General features: G+C 44.6%; 1 long non-coding RNA gene across 1 annotated transcript; it reads right to left on the minus strand.

Annotated features, from left to right (window-relative positions):
- Positions 1-291: 291 nt before the first annotated feature.
- On the minus strand, positions 292-4,788 carry LOC310680047. The gene is made up of 3 exons (XR_014512628.1): positions 4,681-4,788; positions 3,444-3,587; positions 292-1,839 (listed from the first exon to the last, which is right to left on the minus strand). It is a non-coding gene; the product is annotated as an uncharacterized lncRNA (long non-coding RNA).
- Between the last annotated feature and the right edge of the window lie 13,810 nt (positions 4,789-18,598).

Here is an 18,598-nt window from a genome sequence, read left to right on the forward strand (position 1 = left end):
GCAGGCAGACATATATGGTTTTGAAATGTTGGTCTGAGTGGAAACTTTGAACACAAAGACTTCTGCACTGTTGTCATGCACCTGCAGAACTGCATTTTCTTGTTAATCACATATCTCAATCAAGAGCATTAGTTTGGCCAGTAGCAGAGCATCCAATTTGACTTGGCTGGTTGCCACAAAACAAATATTACTGAATAGCTAAGATTAGCAGATATCAAGTTCCAGGTTCAGAAGCAATTGCTTCTGACTTTGGCAAACAAAGCTTGTTAGAGCAACGAGGCTTGAGGCATCTTAAAGACAAATAGATTTATTAAGGTTTATTCCAGCACAAGCTTTCATGGACTAAAGCCTACTTCATTGGATGCATGAAGTGAATTCTTAGTTGGCAGTTATTTAAGGGAGAAAGGTATAAAGCAAAAACTGAATGGTAATGAGATACAATCAGAGTAGTAATTAGAAGATATATGTATGTTAAATAGGCACACCCTTTACAGCTGCAGTTTAATGATAATTGACTCATCATTTTTGAGATGACCCTATCAACACACACAGTGGGCAGGGAACCATTTGTAAGAAAGCCATGATGGCACAGATATCTTGGCATTGATTGGTAATTTGATTTTTAAAAATATGCTGGTCTATGACCATAATAAAGTACTTTATTAAAATCCTTTCTCTTCATTTGACCCACAAGTGATGGCAATGAACTTCTTGACAAATTGTAACTCAATTGTTTCACATTGTATTTATTCATTCGAAGTCCCTTTGTTGTGAAATATGTACGTTGAGGTGAGTTACAGAGAGTCTTGGGAGGCCGAAATGTTCTGCTACTGGTTTGTGGGTATTGCCATTGTGAGCTCAGGTTTGTATCCATATATTTTTCAGGTGTAGAGACTGGCCTGTCAATTCTGTGTTGAATACAGAAGGATATTTTGGGCAGGTGATGGTAGAAATCAAAGTGGAAAATGGGCAGGGGAATGCACCCCTGTGGGAGACAGTATTAGGTCCTGTTCTAGTGTTGCTAGAGTAGACATGGAGCCTGAGTTGGCATCTGGCACTGCCATAAGGTATGGTCCCTGTGCCCCTTACTCTATTATGTGGGTTGTTGCTGCTCATGAGTAACTGTTTTAGGTGGAGGCCAGTGGAGGCTGTTTGTAAGTATGCACAAGTCTGCCATCCAACACCACAAAACGGAGATAGAAAGGTACAGAGTTATTTCTTCCTGGGGCTATGGCTGAATATGTTGCTCCAAAGGGCATATCACATTAGGCACCAGAAGTGCATGCTATCACGTCTGCACATAATTTCAGTGAAGACTTGTGCAATCCAAAATGAAGGAGACTTTTGAGAGCAACTCCAATAAGAGGCAAAAAAGAGGGAAGCTGTTATTATGAAAGGCCAACATGAAAAGCGGAAAGCAGCTTCAGCTCAGTTCTGTCTCGGATATTAGTTTGTCTACAGTAAATCAGAAGAATGATATCTTAAGAGTTAGCTTTGTAATGAATGGGCCTTTCTTTGGGATCTGAAGACATAAACGGAGAGATTATCATTTCCCTCTCCAAATCAAGGGCTTCAGATACTTTAGAGACCCAAAGATCCAAATCAATGAATCATTCAGCTAGATTTTCCTCCTGCAAATGAGGTAAGAAGCTGGCTGGTGACTACCAATCAGAATAATGTCCATGGATGGAACAGGTGTTTTTGTTGCAGTGTTGTTGTTGTTGTTGTTGTAGTTGTTTAGTTGTAGTTGTAGTAGTTGTAGTTGTAGTTGTTGCTGCTGCTGCTGCTGCTGCTGCTGCTGCTGCTTCTGGGTGTCCATCAGTGAAACAAGAATTTATGCTACAGGAAAGAGGAGAGGAAGATCTATTTGATTAAATCCTACCATCACAGATAGTTGCAGTGTGATAATGACTCACATTCTGCATGGATTAGTCCAGGTTACACAGTTCTCATGCCCTGTCTGAACTATAGGAAGGAGGAGTTGTTGACCTTGGCTTCTCTAGTACACATAATATCTTCTCTTGCTGTAACATGACATATCTCTGACGAAAGTCTCTAATAAGCACTAGGAGCCTAAACTCAATACTTCAGTAATTTATATTTAGATTTATAATTAGGTTATGATTATCCATGATTGGATCTGCAACAATATAGAGCTGCAGTGTAATATGCATAAGTCATGAATAAGAATTGGACTAGATCACCCTCAGGGTCTCTTCCAACTCTACAATTCTATGATTCTGTAATGAATTGCCCTGTAAGAATAAGAGAAAGGAGACCAGGACAATATCAGGACGCTCCCTCCATCTATTCCACCTGGGATTACATTCTCCCATACCAAAACCAACAGCTATACTACAGTTAGAAGAGAGTTAAGATGCCACCATCATGCCTGATGTCACTTCCAGTGGGATCCCTCCACCGAATGGGAACACAGATTTTGCATATCATGGGTTGCTTCCAATGTTGGCCACACTCAGAGTTGACCTATTGGAATTAATGGCCATAACTAACACAGGCCTGTTATTCCCAACGGATAATTCTAAGTGCCCTTCCACTCTCGATGTCCAGCAACTGTTGGATCCAGGTAGCAAAAATGTCACTGGGCACAAATAGAGTGGTTTTGGAGAAAAGTCACTCTGATCCATAGAGATGCCCTGCAGTTGGTGAATGAGGGTAGGGAGCCCTTCTGCATTGCTGAGAGATCTCAGTCTTCACTTAAAAGGAAAAGAATCCCACCTTTCTCCACCATTGCTGCATCCCATCAGGGGTGGTGCTTCCCATTTTGCCACTTGAGGAAAGGGCCACCATGCCATGCCAATGTTGCTGCCACCACCACTACCTGTCTGCACCTTCCGCTGCCACCTGCTTTGATATGCGCCCTGCTGCATCTGCCAATGGTGCAGAAGCAGCAGCACCATTTGTGCCAATTTTCAACAAGATCATGCCAATTGTGGGTGAGACCACTCCAACACTGGTGAAGGGGATGGGGCAGGCAGTGTAGCTGCGGGGATGCTGCCTGGGGGTCTTCTACTGCCTGAGGCAGCAGCCTCAGCTTGCCTAATGGGTGAGCCGGATCTGCACCCCATAATACAGACGTAGCCAATGTGGTGTCCTTTGAACATTGTGAACTACATCCTCCATCATCCCTAACCATTGGCCATGCTAGCTAGGGCTGATGGGTTTTGTAGTCGGATAAATCTGGAATGCACCATGTTGGCTAGCCCTGCCATAATAGAATGCTAAGCCTCTTCTTCTCCAGCCATCCATGCTTGGAACATTTTCACCATCCTTCCTGAGATGCAAGCAATACCGCTTTCAATTTCCCGATTTCTTCTCCTCAAAGGAATCATAACCCATATTACCACCCACAAGGGAAATGCTAACATCATTGGTGAAAAACTTGAATCAACACAATACAATTATCTTGTTGCATACAGTACCAAATACTGGGTCGGTGCAGTCTTTTCCACATATCCCTTGGCAACACTTCTTGGACCCTTGACAGTCAAAGTCATTATTGCAATAGTTGGGGGGATTCATCATCCGACATCTTACAGTAACCACTGGGCACTGTCCTGGTTTCTCTGCAACAGAAAGAGCAAACGTGGAAAGAAAAGGGCAGAATTGTTATGCTTCTTGGACTTGCCAGATAATTACTCTTAAGGATGTAAGATGGGCCTGCTGGATCAGGCCAATGACCCATCTAGTCCAACATCCTGTTCTCACAGTGGCCAACCAGATGCCTTTAGAAATCCCCCAGTCCTTTAGAAAACCCCCAGACATGACCCAAGCACAAGGGCTCTCTCCCCTCCTGTAGTTTCCAGCAACTGGTAGTCAGAAGAATTATTGCCTCCAGCCATGGAGGCAGAACATAGCCATTGTGACTAGTAGCCATTTATAGACTTATCCTTCCAGAAAAAAAGTTCCATAGCTTAAGTCTGATTCCAGATTGAAAGAACAGGGGAAAATGCCTCAGCAGTCTTTATGGAAACTGGTTCCCCCTGCTCTGAGAAAAGCAGGATGAGTTTACTAGACATGACGAGCTACAGAAGACTGCAGGAGGGCTATCTTGAAGCATTGCCAGTATTAAAAGCATGCTCCTCAGCATAGCTAGAATTGCTATTTGTCAAGTGTTTGCCTGCTCATCCGTTATTCTGCCCTTGACTTCAGTATCAGATATGCTATTGAACACGCAAAGTAATTGAAACAGAGATGGCAAGTGGTTTGTTTGTTTTTTAATCGTTCTACTCTGGCACCAGTTAGACTCACCCCACTCCCACTCCAGGACCTGCCAAAGTCTCAGGCTGCCCCCTCTCCATAACCACCAGTCCCCACGCTCTCACCTGCCAGAACCACACCAGGCTCTACCATGGACCAGCCCATAGTTGAATGGATGTTTGGCTTAGTGGGTCACCAACAGCGCAAGCATCCCTTAAGATCAATATTGCTAGCATGATGTCCTCCAGACATTGTTAGATTCCAACTGTCTTGATCTCTGTTCATTGGCTATGCTGGCTTATGGGAGTTGGAGCCCACCAACATTCAGGGGGTACCATGTTGGCTAACCTGCGCTGATCTGCTTTCAAAGGATGAAATGGCGGCGCGGGGGGGGGGGAATGCCCATCTTTATCAGAAGCAAAAATACCCCTTATAGCATATGGTTGTCTTGGGACTTACCTTTTGGTCTTCCTGCACCAGATGCAGGTGGCATCTGTGAAGAAAGGACTAGGATGCTGAGAAGGAGGAAGGCACCTAAAGTCTTCATGATGTTAGTCAGATATCAATGCCCAAGACTGAGCTAAGTCAGTATTTATATTGGTAGGGGTGGGTCAGGAGATGATGCCATCTTTTCACGCCCTCATTCTTAGCTGGTGCATCTTGCTAATTCTGTTGGGTTGTATATAGTTTCCATCTATGTCACACCTTGCAACAGTAGACATTGGAATTAACAGATTATAATCTGCAATGAGCTTCCCTAGCTTGGTGCTGTCCAGATGTTTGGAGTGACAACTCCCATCATCCCCAGCCAATACAATGAATGGAGCTGGTGGGAATTGTCATCCAAAACATCTGGACAGCACCAAGTTAAGAAAGGTTGGTCTACCATGTGTCAAAAGTTGCCAATAATTAACCTTTTCTGCCATTCCATGCAACTTGGTCCTCGGTCCAGTATTGGACCACTTCAACCGGATATCCCCAGCCGATGTGGACAGACTCCTCCGAGCTGGAAAGCCCACCACCTGTCCTCTCGACCCGTGCCCGTCTTGGCTGATTAGAGCGTGTCCAGACGAGGTGCGGGCCCTCCTGGGGGATATCATCAATTTGTCCCTTGGCACGGGGACATTCCCAGGGGAATTGAAGGAGGCAGTGGTGCGCCCGCTCTTAAAGAAAACATCATTAGATCCTTTAGATCTATCCAATTACCACCCGGTTTCGAATCTTCCGTTCCTGGGTAAGGTGATTGAGAGAGCGGTTGCTGAACAGCTTGGTGGGTTTCTGGATGAAACATCGGCTCTCGATCCATTCCAGTCCGGCTTCCGCGCTGGTCATGGGACCGAGACGGCTCTGGTTGCCCTAACAGATGATCTTCGCAGACAGCTGGATCGAGGTGGGTCGGGGCTGCTGATTCTTCTAGATCTGTCAGCAGCTTTCGACATGGTCGATCACGAACTTTTGGACCACCGCCTTGCCGACGTGGGGATCCAGGGCACAGTCCTTCAATGGCTGCGCTCGTTTCTCTCTGGTCGGGGACAGAGGGTGGCGCTTGGGGGGGAATTGTCATCGCGCCACTCCTTGGTGTGTGGAGTACCTCAGGGTGCGATACTCTCCCCGATGCTTTTCAACATCTTTATGCGCCCCCTCGCCCAGCTTGTCCGGAGTTTTGGGCTGGGTTGCCATCAGTATGCTGATGACACCCAACTCTATCTGTTGATGGATGGCCATCCTGACTCGGCCCCAGACACACTGGCCAGATGTTTGGAAGCTGTGGCTGGATGGTTACGTGGGAGCCGGTTGAAGCTAAATCCTTCGAAGACAGAGGTCCTGTGGCTGGGACAGGACGATATGGGATTGGGGGGGCAACTCCCATCTCTTACGGGGGCGCAATTAGTGCCAGCACCGTTCGTTAAGAGTTTGGGTGTAATCTTCAACACCTCCCTTTCCATGGAGGCGCAGACTGCAGCTACAACAAAGGCGGCATTTTTCCATCTCCGCCAAGCTAAGCAGTTGGCTTCTTACCTCTCTCGCCCTGACCTAGCCACTGTGATCCACACGACGGTCACCTCCAGACTGGATTATTGTAACTCGCTCTACGTGGGGCTGCCCTTGAGACTGACCCAGAAACTCCAGCGGGTGCAGAATGCTGCAGCGAGACTCCTTACGGGGTCTTCACTGCGAGATCACATTCACCCGGTGCTATACCAGCTGCACTGGCTCCCGGTGGAGTACAGGATCAGGTTTAAGGTGCTGGTTTTAACCTTTAAAGCCCTATATGGCCTAGGACCCTCGTACCTACGGGACCGCCTCTCCTGGTATGCCCCACAGAGAAACTTACGGTCTTCAAATAAAAACATCTTGAAGGTCCCAGGCCACAGAGAAGTTAGGCTGGCCTCAACTAGAGCCAGGGCTTTTTCAGCCGTGGCTCCGATCTGGTGGAACACTTTGTCACAAGAGACCAGGGCCCTGCGGGACTTGACATCTTTCCGCAGGGCCTGCAAGACAGAACTGTTCCACCAGGCCTTTGGCCAGGGCACAGCCTGACTCCCTCTCTCGGTTATCTTCGCAGAGCTCTGGCCCAATGGTTGCCAGTGGCTTGAATTAATTAATTTTATAATGAATGATTTTAGAGTGTTGTTTGTGCTGTACTTTTGTACTGTTTTATTGTTGTTAGCTGCCCTGAGCCTGGCTTCGGCTGGGGAGGGCGGGATATAAATAAAATTTATTATTATTATTATTATTGGTTCTTTTGAAAGGTGTAATCAAGCAGCTCAGTTGAACTGGAACTCTGTGCATGCCCCAAGACTATGCAGTAAGTAAATACAGTAAGATTTCATTGTACTTGTACCCAAGACTATGTGTGTAATTTCACTGATTTCAATTAGCAAAGAATCCGGTGACTGTGCTTGAGATCAGAGGAAGCTCGTCAAGTATCATTTTGTTAAGCAGTTTCATCCAAAATTCTTCACCAGGGTGGCTGCTATTTGCAAGGAATTCACAGCAGTGACCTAGAAATGGACTTCCCCTTGGATCACAACAGTTAGTGCATGTCTAATTTATCCCCCTAGGATTGGTGACACAGCTAATGCAGCCAGCACCTGTAATGTGGCCCTTAATTATCCCTTGCAAGTCATGGATTTCCCCCCAGCAAGTATATTCCACCCTGATTAAACACATTTGTTTCCATTCCCTGTGTAGCACAAGCTTAATCCTTGCAGTGTACACACTGATACCTATTAAATAAAGCACGCTCTGATTGGTTAAGAGACACCCTTTGAGACTGTGCTGCATGGGAAAAATTAAGTCCTATAAGTAATGACAGATTACCTGTCCTTTGTCATGGAATGTCCACCCTACCAAGCCCTGTTCTTCACAATATAATCCTCTGCATCAGAGCCCAGCCTTCCATATAATCGAGAACACCTTAATACTCAGTTTGTTTGTTCTCATGGGACTGACACTTGAGAGGCTACTACACATTGCTTTTTCCTCCATTTTGCTCTGACTCTGGATTGCTCTAGGAACAAGGCCTTTTCTTTTGTCAGCTAGACCTCCTTGGCCTCTTCTCCCCATCCCATTTCTTCTAAATCATGTTTGTGGTTGTTTTCCTTGTGGGAAAGGATCCTCATGGGAAAGCACAAGCCACTGCCTCACCACAAATAAGCTTTTCCCATTAAGGGATATTATTGGAATTAGACATGACTGCTCAGGCCTGAGTGCTCACTGGAAGGACAGATCCTGAAGCTGAGACTCCAATACTTTGGCCACCTCATGAGAAGAGAAGACTCCCTGGAAAAGACCCAGATGTTGGGAAAGATGGAGGGCACAAGGAGAAGGGGACGACAGAGGACGAGATGGTTGGACAGTGTTCTCGAAGCTACCAGCATGAGTTTGACCAAACTGCGGGAGTCAGTGGAAAACAGGAGTGTCTGGCGTGCTCTGGCCCATGGGGTCACGAAGAGTCAGACGTGACTAAACGACTAAACAACAACAAAGCTCAGGCCTGAGCCTTGTCAGGACGTGGACCAATTGGAGGTTCTTGAGGAGTGCAACTAACTGACTCTCTGTTCTGAAAGGACTCCATTCCCCATCCAAATCCACAGCCAAGTCTCTTTGGAGATCCCCAAGTCCACCCACCAGCAGGCCAAGGTGAAATCTCAAGGAACCAGCGTTGTCCCTGCTCATCCATCCACGGGACAGGTAACCATTGTGTGTCACCTCTCACATTTCTCTACCATTCGTGTTCCACAGGTCTCACCCACCTACAGTTTATGCACGACCCAAACTCCACATTTTGTATGTGAAAACGTCCTGGTCTGTTTATTTACTTAGTCCCCTTGGACAACCTTCTGCAGGCTGCATGCCAAAGGTAGATGGTCCAAAGCAGAAAAGCAAGTGAGGCAAGGGATGTGATTCTGACATTTGTAAGAAGCTGCAGTAGCTACATTCCAGGCGACATTCCAGTAAAATAAGGTCAGAGGTTTCTGCAGGGATGTTGCTGCTCTTTACCAAGAGGGGGAAGGGAAAGGCAGTGAGGAGCTTGGCGTGGCATAGAATCAGGAACATCAGGTTGGCTCCATCACTATGCTCAGACAGTGCTGTTCTCCCTGCTGCCTTGCTTAGTCTCTGTCTGTCTGTCTGTCTGTCTGTCTGTCTGTCTGTCTTTTATTACCTGGCAGCAATGTGCAGTGTCAGGACTTGAAAGAGCCCTGATGGCCACGGCTACCAGTAAGTGGACTGGGTGACCCAACCACACAAATGTATTTCCCCTGCTCAGAACAACCTATCGGCAAGAATTGCTGCTTGCAATTTCACAGCCTTGGGGACTGAACTGTCAATTGCTACCTTGCAGAGCTGTTGTGAAGATGGGGGGGGGGGCGCGACGACAACCATCTCCTGAGCTCTAGTGGGGGGGGGGGGAGAGAAGCAAGACACAAATATGTAAGAAGCAGGAAATGTTGGGTTTCCCCAACTCTAAGCAAAACACACACACAAACGCACACACGTTTTGCCAACCTTGAATATCCTTGTGTTAAAATGCAGTCTATAGGAATTTTAACTTTCTGCTGCTGTGAAATGTTTCGGTGGTTTTATTTCCTGATTCATTTTGCTTTTATGGTTGCTGTATATTGATAAATATCAGCCCAGTGATGGCAAGCATGCCAGGAACAGCTGTGCAGGGAAAATAGAAAATCAGAAAGAGGGAGTGCAATGCGACATTTTTTTCTCAGTAGGAAGGAAGCACCGTTTCTTTCAAGAGAGCTCCTTTCGTGTAAAACATACCTGATCCAGCCAATTGTGTTTTATCCTGCAAAGGCAGCACACTTGGCGAGTGGATTAAATAATGTGGACTTGGAGTAAAGCGTTCAAACAAATGCATCTGTGTAAAGTACCCAGGCAGGTTAACTTCCTGCTCCTCCAACCCCAGCAGCAACAACAAGGTTCTCCTATTTTTTCTGCTGCTCTGGGAGGCCCAAGTCCAGAGAAGGGCTGCTCAGCTGGCCAATGGTAATGAGCCCCCATAAGTGAATATAATGTCAATTACTCTGCTCTACTCTCCCCTATTCCTCATTAATTCCCACATCATTCACTTTGCATCTCATTGCAAGCTGTTTTTGTTGGAGGAGAGTGAATCTCTTCAGCAGGGAAGATGCTGGAAATGCCTCATTTAATTATCTTCTGATTGCTTAGCAATTGTAATTAAGTGATTAACTGTCTTTAGCAGTGTTGTTGCCTGCTTGAGCCTTAGAACGTTGCCTCCACAGTTTGCTTTCTAACTTACTTTGAAAAGAAGGAAAGAAAGAAAGAAAGAAAGAAAGAAAGAAAGAAAGAAAGAAAGAAAGAAAGAAAGAAAGAAAATAGTGTGTGTCCACACCACCACCACCACTAATTCTGGAGAAGAAAGCAACATTTACCTTTGCATTGGGGCACTGAGACATCACCACCACCCTTCAGATCTCTTTTTCCTGTTTGTCTTCCAAGAAAACCCTACATGTTCCTAATTCCTCCTGTTGCTCTGTGCGACATTAATGCCCCAAACTCAGAAACTGGTCTCGGTCTGCTCCAGTCACTCCCTAGAAGGAAATACTAAATGCCTTATAGGCTTCTCCAGCTGTACATTGACCTAGAAGTCACCATATGCTCTGGCTAGTCTTTTCACTGCTTACATGTGGTGCAACTACAACTAATCCAGAATGCGGCAGCTAGACTGGTTACTGGGAGTGACCACCAAGACCATATCACACCGGTCCTGAGAGACCTGCATTGGCTCCCAGTACATTTTCGAGCACAATTCAAAGTGTTGGTGTTGACCTAAACGGCCTCGGCCCAGTATACCTGAAGGAGCGGCTCCACCCCCATTGTTCTGCCCAGACAGTGAGCTCTAGTGATGAGGGCCTTCTGGCGGTTCCCTCATTGCAAGAAGCAAAGTTACAGGAAACCAGGCAGAGGGCCTTCTTGGTAGTGGCTCCTGCCCTGTGGAATGCCCTCCCATCAGATGTCAAGGAAATAAACATCTATCTGACTTTTGGAAGACTTCTGAAGGCAACCCTGTTTGGGGAAGTTTTTAATGTTTATCGTGTTTTTAATATTCTGTTGGGAGCCACCCAGAGTGGCTGAGGAAACCCAACCAGATGGGCGGGGTATAAGTAAAAACATATTATTACTATTATTATTATTATTATTATTATTAACATCCAAACATTCTCAGTAATCAGGCTGGGATAGAAGAGCTCAGTCAGTTGTTTACTTATTATTCCATCTATATCATCATCATCATCATCATCCAAACAATCTCAGTGATCAGGATGGGATAGAAGAGCTCAGTCAGTTGTTTACATATTATTCCATCTATATCCTACCTAAGCTTCTAAGAAGCTTATTGGGTGAGGATTCAAAACCTGGTTTCCCAACTCTTAGTCGGACACTTTAACTTCTAAACCCGTGTTGCCTCTGCTTTAGGCTGTAAACCTACAGGGATGAGCAGCAGCAGCACGTGCAATTCAAGAAAAAGAAAAGAGACAATCATCACAAGTGACCAAGCTTTCTTTTTTTTAATGTTTATTAGCAGGGAAATAGAAAAAATAATGAAAAAGAAGCCCGTTTCCCGCTCAAGCATTTTGCTTCTCTCCCAATCTTCATAAGCATGATGAGCCGCCAACACCTGTGGTCTTCAGCCATCTTAGGATGAAGGGGAAACATCCTGGAAAGAAATCAAAACATTGGGAACATTACTTTCTAGCAGTTGTTAGAACACAGGAGGTCTGGTTTGCAAAGAGCCCTTCTTGGCCACTAATGTGAATTTTGTTGCAGAGTACGTTTCTCTCTCACTAAGTGGAAGACAGACACGGCTATAATATGTAAACTGGCTCTTTACGTAGAATCACCAGTCATTACTTGTTACTGCAGAAGCAAGGAAGAAGGTGGAAAGAGAAACTCAATGCATGGTCCAGGAAAGCCACTTTGATTTCTGGACTGAGATACATTAACTGTTCAGTGGCTTTTCCCTCTCATTGCAGTGGTGCTAATTAAAGACTGTTGTCAGAGGAGGAGGTGTTAGCTGGGGAGAGTCCTACGGGTCAGACAGAGAGACTGGGACTTCCCATTCCTGGTAAACATATTTGCAGCAACCCTTCTCTCTCTCTCTCTCTCTCTCTCTCTCTCTCTCTCTCTCTCTCTGTGTGTGTGTGTGTGTGTTTAACTTACATATTTATTTATAATAGAAAGGGCAAAAGGCTGATTGTTCAGACTCAGGATGTTTTGTTTTTAAATAGGTGAGGTGGTCCTGTCTGGAGTTTGCACAAGGGCAAGTTTGTTATCGGGTGCACATGAAGTGCAGAGCAAAGATATTGCACAATGTCGACATGAATGGGTTTGGAATGACAGAAACTGTTACATAAGGTAAACATGAATCAATCAATCAACACTAACCTGATTCAAATAACAAGTATTCCTGAACAATAGGCTTAGTCACACACCTCGCCTTTGCAGGTGGCTATTTAATCTGCAAAGCGCACAATGAAAGGTCATCATTGTTTGTAGTGATGGTTAAATCCAGAATATCTGGCAATGAATTCCAAATCAGTGGCACCATGCTCTGTATCTGTCCTTTCCCTTGAATCCCTATGTACTGTACATAGAAACTGAAGTGATTCCTCTAAGACTGCTTACACACAGTACATTTAAAGCATGTACCTTACTTAAAAGAATCCTGGGACATGTTGTTTACACACACACACACACACACACAGAGTCACAACTCCAGCAACCGTAAACTACAGTTTGGAAGCCATGTACTATATGCAGGAGATTGCAGTCAAACATAACTATCCATGAGTGCTAGTTAGTGCGTGAAGGGGTTAAGATCAGAGAATTCTCTTCCTAGAATTCTCAGCTGGATCACACACCCTCTTCTCCATATGGGAAGAAGTAAAGCTGCTTCTCTTCTTGTTCCCTCTCTCTCCACTCCATGCAACTGATCATGGATGCCATATCTAAGCTTTGTGCCAAGCTTAGAACATGTGTTTGAAGCTATCTTCCTGCATTTTCTACCCAATAGTATTCTGCCTGTGTTCTCATTGCTGTTGCTTGGATAAATGCATTAATCTGCCCTTTAGAATATTTTGTAAGTGGTCTGTTTATTGCAAGAGGGGTGGAAAGAAAGGAGCACTGTTTACAAGCAGGCTAAATGGGATAGAAGGGTCTGACAGTCTATAAACACTATACTGCTGCCTTTGGGGTGTTTAAACTCTACCTTAGAGGGCTCTCTCCTGCTGGAGAGTGTGCAAAGCACAGTGTTTTGAATCCAGGCATCCAGTGAATTCTTTTATTAATTACCTCCCCCAACACACACACACAATGGCCACGGGGATCCCTATTTTCTTCCCACACTTTGAGTTAGACATAATTTATTAAACCACCCATCTCCAAAGGTGTGTAGATTAATTTCCAATGTGAGTGGCCTGAAAAGGCTGTTTTGGAACTGGTGTGTGTGTGTGTGTGTGTGTGTGTGTGTGTGTGTGTGTGTTCTCTTCTTCAGAGCTATATGGGAGACAGCAGTTGCCCCTACCCAGCAAACAGATGAATGGTGAGGGGACAGTGATGCTCAAACTGCCTCAACAGGTTGAAAAGGAAGCAGAGAGAGCAAGAGAGAATATAGGGACTGGATCTACTGTATTCACAGAAACAAATTATTATTATTATTATTATTATTATTTATTATTATTTTATATCCCGCCCATCTGGCTGGGTTTCCCCAGAAACAAAGGACAAAGAGGCATGGGACTGTGCTGATGAGTGTTTGAAGGGGAGAAAGAGGTAAATTGGGGCATCAGAATTACACCCACAGTCTCAGGAATCCACAGTCCCACTTACATTCGACATTCTGGAATTTTGGATCCACACAGCGCATTGCGCAACAGGAATAGCAACACTTTTTCCGTCCAAGGCAAGAATAGTCATCTACGCACTGATCAGGTTGAGGGCCAGTGCATCTGCAACGATCTATCGGGCAGATTCCAGGTTTGCCTGCAACAGGAAAAGGTCAGAGCACAGCCCCATGCAAGGTAGTCACACAAGCAGATAATTGGAAGTCTTCTGAATCAGCACAGTAGGTTTTGTATCTTGGTGCATTATTTAAATGTTTGTGCCCCAGCTCATTATTCGAGGCAACTTACAAAACTATAAGCAAACTACAAGATGTATTGTTGAACTACCAAAGACTGCTTTCAAACACAACCAGTGGACTAATCTTATCCAATTTAAGGTGCTTTGTAAGCACACCCAACAAGAAGAAATGGGGCTTCCTTTAAACCTCAAAAATATTGTTGCGGCCCCCACCAATCTTTGAGTGGTACATGATTCAGGGGGGCTTGCTCCCAAGTCAATGGATATAGGATTGCTGCCTACCTCCTAACATCACCTGGCTTTCCTGTTTCCTGCTCCAGCTGATTATGTCAGATTCAGAACTCCTTCCATTAACTGACCACATGGAAAGAAGTGCTTTAACTACTTCCTGTGGGTTTTCCTGGGTTTTCCCTATCTAATTCCCTTTCCAAGCAGCAGCTGGTTTTATGCCTCACCTTTTGGAGTCTTCTGACAAGCTGTGAAAGGTAGCCAAAGGGCTAGAAGTCCCACAAGGGCAAAAGTCACCAGTGTCTTCATGGCTCTCCCAGCAATCAAGCACTACTGCTCAGAACCGAGCAAGGCTGGTATTTAAGGAGTTGCAAGGCTACAGTTGAGTTGGGAAATTAGATTTGCTAATCTTCCTCTAGCGTCACCTGCCTTGCAGGAAAAGTGAAAAAGAAAAGCAACAACAGAAAACTCTAAGCAATTTCTTTGCATCGTCATCACATACTGTTAACAACTCCTAATATTCCAGTACAATCTGGACAACAAAGAGCAAGCCAATCTGGAATTTGCTGGCACTCTTAATGCTGACGGAGTTTCAGGAAACACAAAAGGGTTGGGGCGACAGAGAGAGAGAACTTGCTGGATCTTGAGCCACAAAGTCTGCATTTGATTGCTGTGACAGAAATGGATGATACCCCCAGGAGGAGACCACCATGTTTGTGAAGTTAATGGCCAATAGGATTTAGTCATTGCTGATTGAAGCATCAGAAGGTGCCTTGTTCTGATTCAGATGACTGATTCACATAGCTCAATATGTCTGCACCAGCCTTTCTCAACCTTGGGTCCCCAGATGTTGTTGGACTACAACTCCCATCATCCCTAAGCTAGCAGTGACCAGGGATGATGAGAGTTGTAGTCCAACAACAACATGTGTGGACCCACAATTCGGAGAGGTATTCCCAATATTCTGGGGCTGGCTGGTTGGAACCCTGAACAGGAGCATTCCAGTTACATTGCAACCCTTGGTTTCAGAATCCTCTTGACATGTTTGAATAAAAACCAATGAACCTATGCCTATCTCACAAGAACTATACCCGGGATAAAATTCTTTCAAGGTCTGGACCCAGCCAGGACACTAAAATATAATCAAAGAAGCCAAAAGGGTCTGTCAAACCAACTTCAGATCTTGCCATGTTCAAAATTAGACAGTGCTACTATAGTAGGAGGAAGTGAAAAAACTCAGACACAAACCAGGGCCTTCTAATAGAGGAGCTTCTTCAATAAAGTTGGACGCATGGCTCCCTATAGAGCCTTGTCATGCTCTAATGAGGTATATTAGGATATAGGTAAACAAGGGTTCATTTTAGTCACTTTTTCTTGAAAAGTATCTTGAAATCAATTTCTCACTAATATTTTTGAGGACAGTTTTGGAAAATTGCTTAGCAGGACCACCCTATAAGAAATCGGAATGAATGCTCAATAAACAGGTTATTTGGAAGAGACCTTTAACAGTCATAGAGAGCTGAAGGTTTTCGTTGTTTTTTAAGAGAATAGGGTAACTTTCACAAATCTAGCCAATGGTTCCTGTCTGCCCTCTGGTGGTGGTAATTATGGACTGAAGTTTTATCCACACTGCCATTTGTGCTTTGTTTTCTTCCGCTTGTCAAGCTGCAGATTAGTTTTGTCCTGGGCCATCCACAAGGTCCTCATGCCACACCTTAGTGCTCACTATTTCAAGGAGGCATCTCTGAAAACATGGGATACTCTGTCCATCACTTCTGTTTTTCTTCCTTCTTGCCCTACCTTTTCTCTGCTCCCTCTGCTCCCTCACACAACTGTGGAGCTGCACATGTCCTCCTTTTCTCTTGCTCTTTTTTGGGGGTTCTTGTGGTCCATTGTGTTCCTGCACACAAGCACACAATGTCATGTTGTCGCTTCTCCAGACCCGCCCCCCCCCCCAAGGTCGAACAGGCACAGGTTAAAAACAGACCATGATTTAATTGCCATAAAAGGAAGACCATCCACACAGCCCAGAATGTAGAATTTTTGACGTGGCAGCGGCATGAGCTGCTAACCACCCCAATTTAAACACAGGAGTCTTCCAAAAACCCATCCCACACCTCCAAATTCCCATGGTGATCAGCAAATGGTAACGGGAGCAGGACTGTGAAATCTGGAAGCCCCTAGTCATGAACCGGCACATGGGTGGTGGATACAGATTCAGTTTCTCCGACTCAAGGATTGACGCAGTTGAACAGCTCGGCAGCTATATCCATGACTGAACAATCCTATTTAGGATCCACTCTCCTCATCCTGTGATGCGGGTGGTGCTGTGGGTTAAACCACAGTGCCTAGGAATTGCCGATCATTTTTTTTTTTTTTTTATAAATATTTTATTCGATTTTGCATAAAAGACGACAAAGCAAAACAAAAACAACGAACAATACACCAAAAACATACAGAATTACACAAACATAACATACTACAAACAACAGAAATAAAAACAATCTTATCTTCATATTGATCTTGCATTAACTTGTTTCTCTGACTTCCCCGAGTCTCCCTTCCCTGTATTCCAATTCATACAATTAAACAACAAATCCCTTCCCTCTGTCATAATTAACCTCCTTTCTGATTTGAATGTCTTAATATAGCTTATTCAATGCTTAGAGCTTAAAATGTTGGGTCTTCTGATCCTTAAAATTTTACTCCAATAACCTTATACATTCAATCTGATGTTATTTTAACATTCATTAATCTTGTAGTGTTTCTGTAAATAGTCTTTAAATTTCTTCCAATCTTCCTCCACCGTCTCTTCTCCCTGGTCTCTGATTCTGCCAGTCATTTCTGCGGATTCCATATAGTCCATGACTTTCATCTGCCATTCCTCCAGCGTGGGTAATTCTTGTGTCTTCCAATACTTTGCAATAAGTATTCTTGCTGCTGTTGTGGCGTACATAAAAAATATCCTGTCTTTCATACGTATCTCTTGATTGACCATGCCCAGGAGAAAGGCCTCCGGTTTCTTCGGGAATGTGTATTTAAATACTTTCTTCAGTTCATTATAGATCATCTCCCAAAAGGTCTTAATCCTTGGGCATGTCCACCAGAGGTGAAAAAAGGTACCTTCAGTTTCTTTACATTTCCAACATTTGTTATCGGGCATATGGTAAATTTTTGCTAGTTTGACTGGTGTTATGTACCATCTGTATATCATTTTCATAATATTTTCTCTTAGGGCATTACATGCCGTAAACTTTAGCCCAGTGGTCCATAACCGTTCCCAGTCGGCTAGCATTATGTTGTGACCCACATCTTGTGCCCATTTAATCATTACTGATTTCACTTCCTCATCCTGTGTATTCCATTTCAGCAGCAGATTATACATTCTTGACAATATCTTAGTTTTGGGTTCTAGCAATTCTATTTCCAATTTTGATTTTTCCACCTGGAAGCCAATTTTTCTATCCAATTTATATGCCTCCATTATCTGATGATAATGGAGCCAATCACGGACTTTACTTTTTAATTTGTCAAAACTCTGCAGTTTCAATTTATCTCCATCTTGTTCTAGTATCTCCCAATATTTTGGCCAATTGGCCTCCATATTGAGTTTTTTGACTGCTTTTGCTTCCATCGGAGATAACCACCTTGGAGTCTTGTTTTCAAAGAAGTCCTTATATCTAATCCATACATTAAACAATGCTTTCCTGACAATGTGAATCTTAAACATTCTGTGAACTTTAACCTTGTCATACCATAAGTAAGCATGCCACCCAAACGCATTATTGAATCCTTCTAAATCCAGTATATCTGTATTTTCAAGAAGTAGCCATTCTTTCAGCCAGCAAAAAGCTGCTGCTTCATAGTAAAGTTTCAAGTCTGGCAGGGCAAAGAGGAATTGCCGATCAGATGGTCAGCTGTTTGAATCCCCGCGACGGGGTAAGCTCCCGTTGCTCAGTCCCAGCTCCTGCCAACCTATCATTTCAAACCACGTCAAAGTGCAAGTAGATAAATAGGTACCGCTCTGGCGGGAAGGTAAACAGCATTTCTGTGTGCTGCTCTGGTTCGCCAGAAGCAACTTAGTCATGCTGGCCAGATGACCCGAACGTTGTACACTGGCTCCCTCGGCCAATAAAGCGAGATGAGCACTGCAACCCCAGAGTCAGTCACGACTGGACCTAACGGTCAGGGGTCCTTTACCTTTACTCCGCACCCTGAAAAGGTGCCCTAAACATAGTCTGCCTCCCTTTTCCCCCGACTGGATTACCACACCCAGTGGGGCCATCACCCAGCGGTCGTAAAAGACTATTGAACTTTGGAACATGGAATATATTAACATTGACAACTGGGAAACACTGGCCTGCGAGCGCTCCAGTTGGAGAACAGCCTTTACCAAAGGCGTCATGGGCTTTGAAAACGCTCAAACTCCAGATGAAAGGGAGAAACGTGGTAAGAGAAAGGCAGGCATGGCAAACCCTCGCCGTGATCAGCTCCCACCTGGACACTTATGTCCCCACTGCGGAAGGAC

Source organism: Podarcis tiliguerta (genome assembly GCF_965153285.1).
Source record: "Podarcis tiliguerta genome assembly, chromosome: 6".
Classification (NCBI taxonomy): Eukaryota; Metazoa; Chordata; class Lepidosauria; order Squamata; family Lacertidae; genus Podarcis; species Podarcis tiliguerta.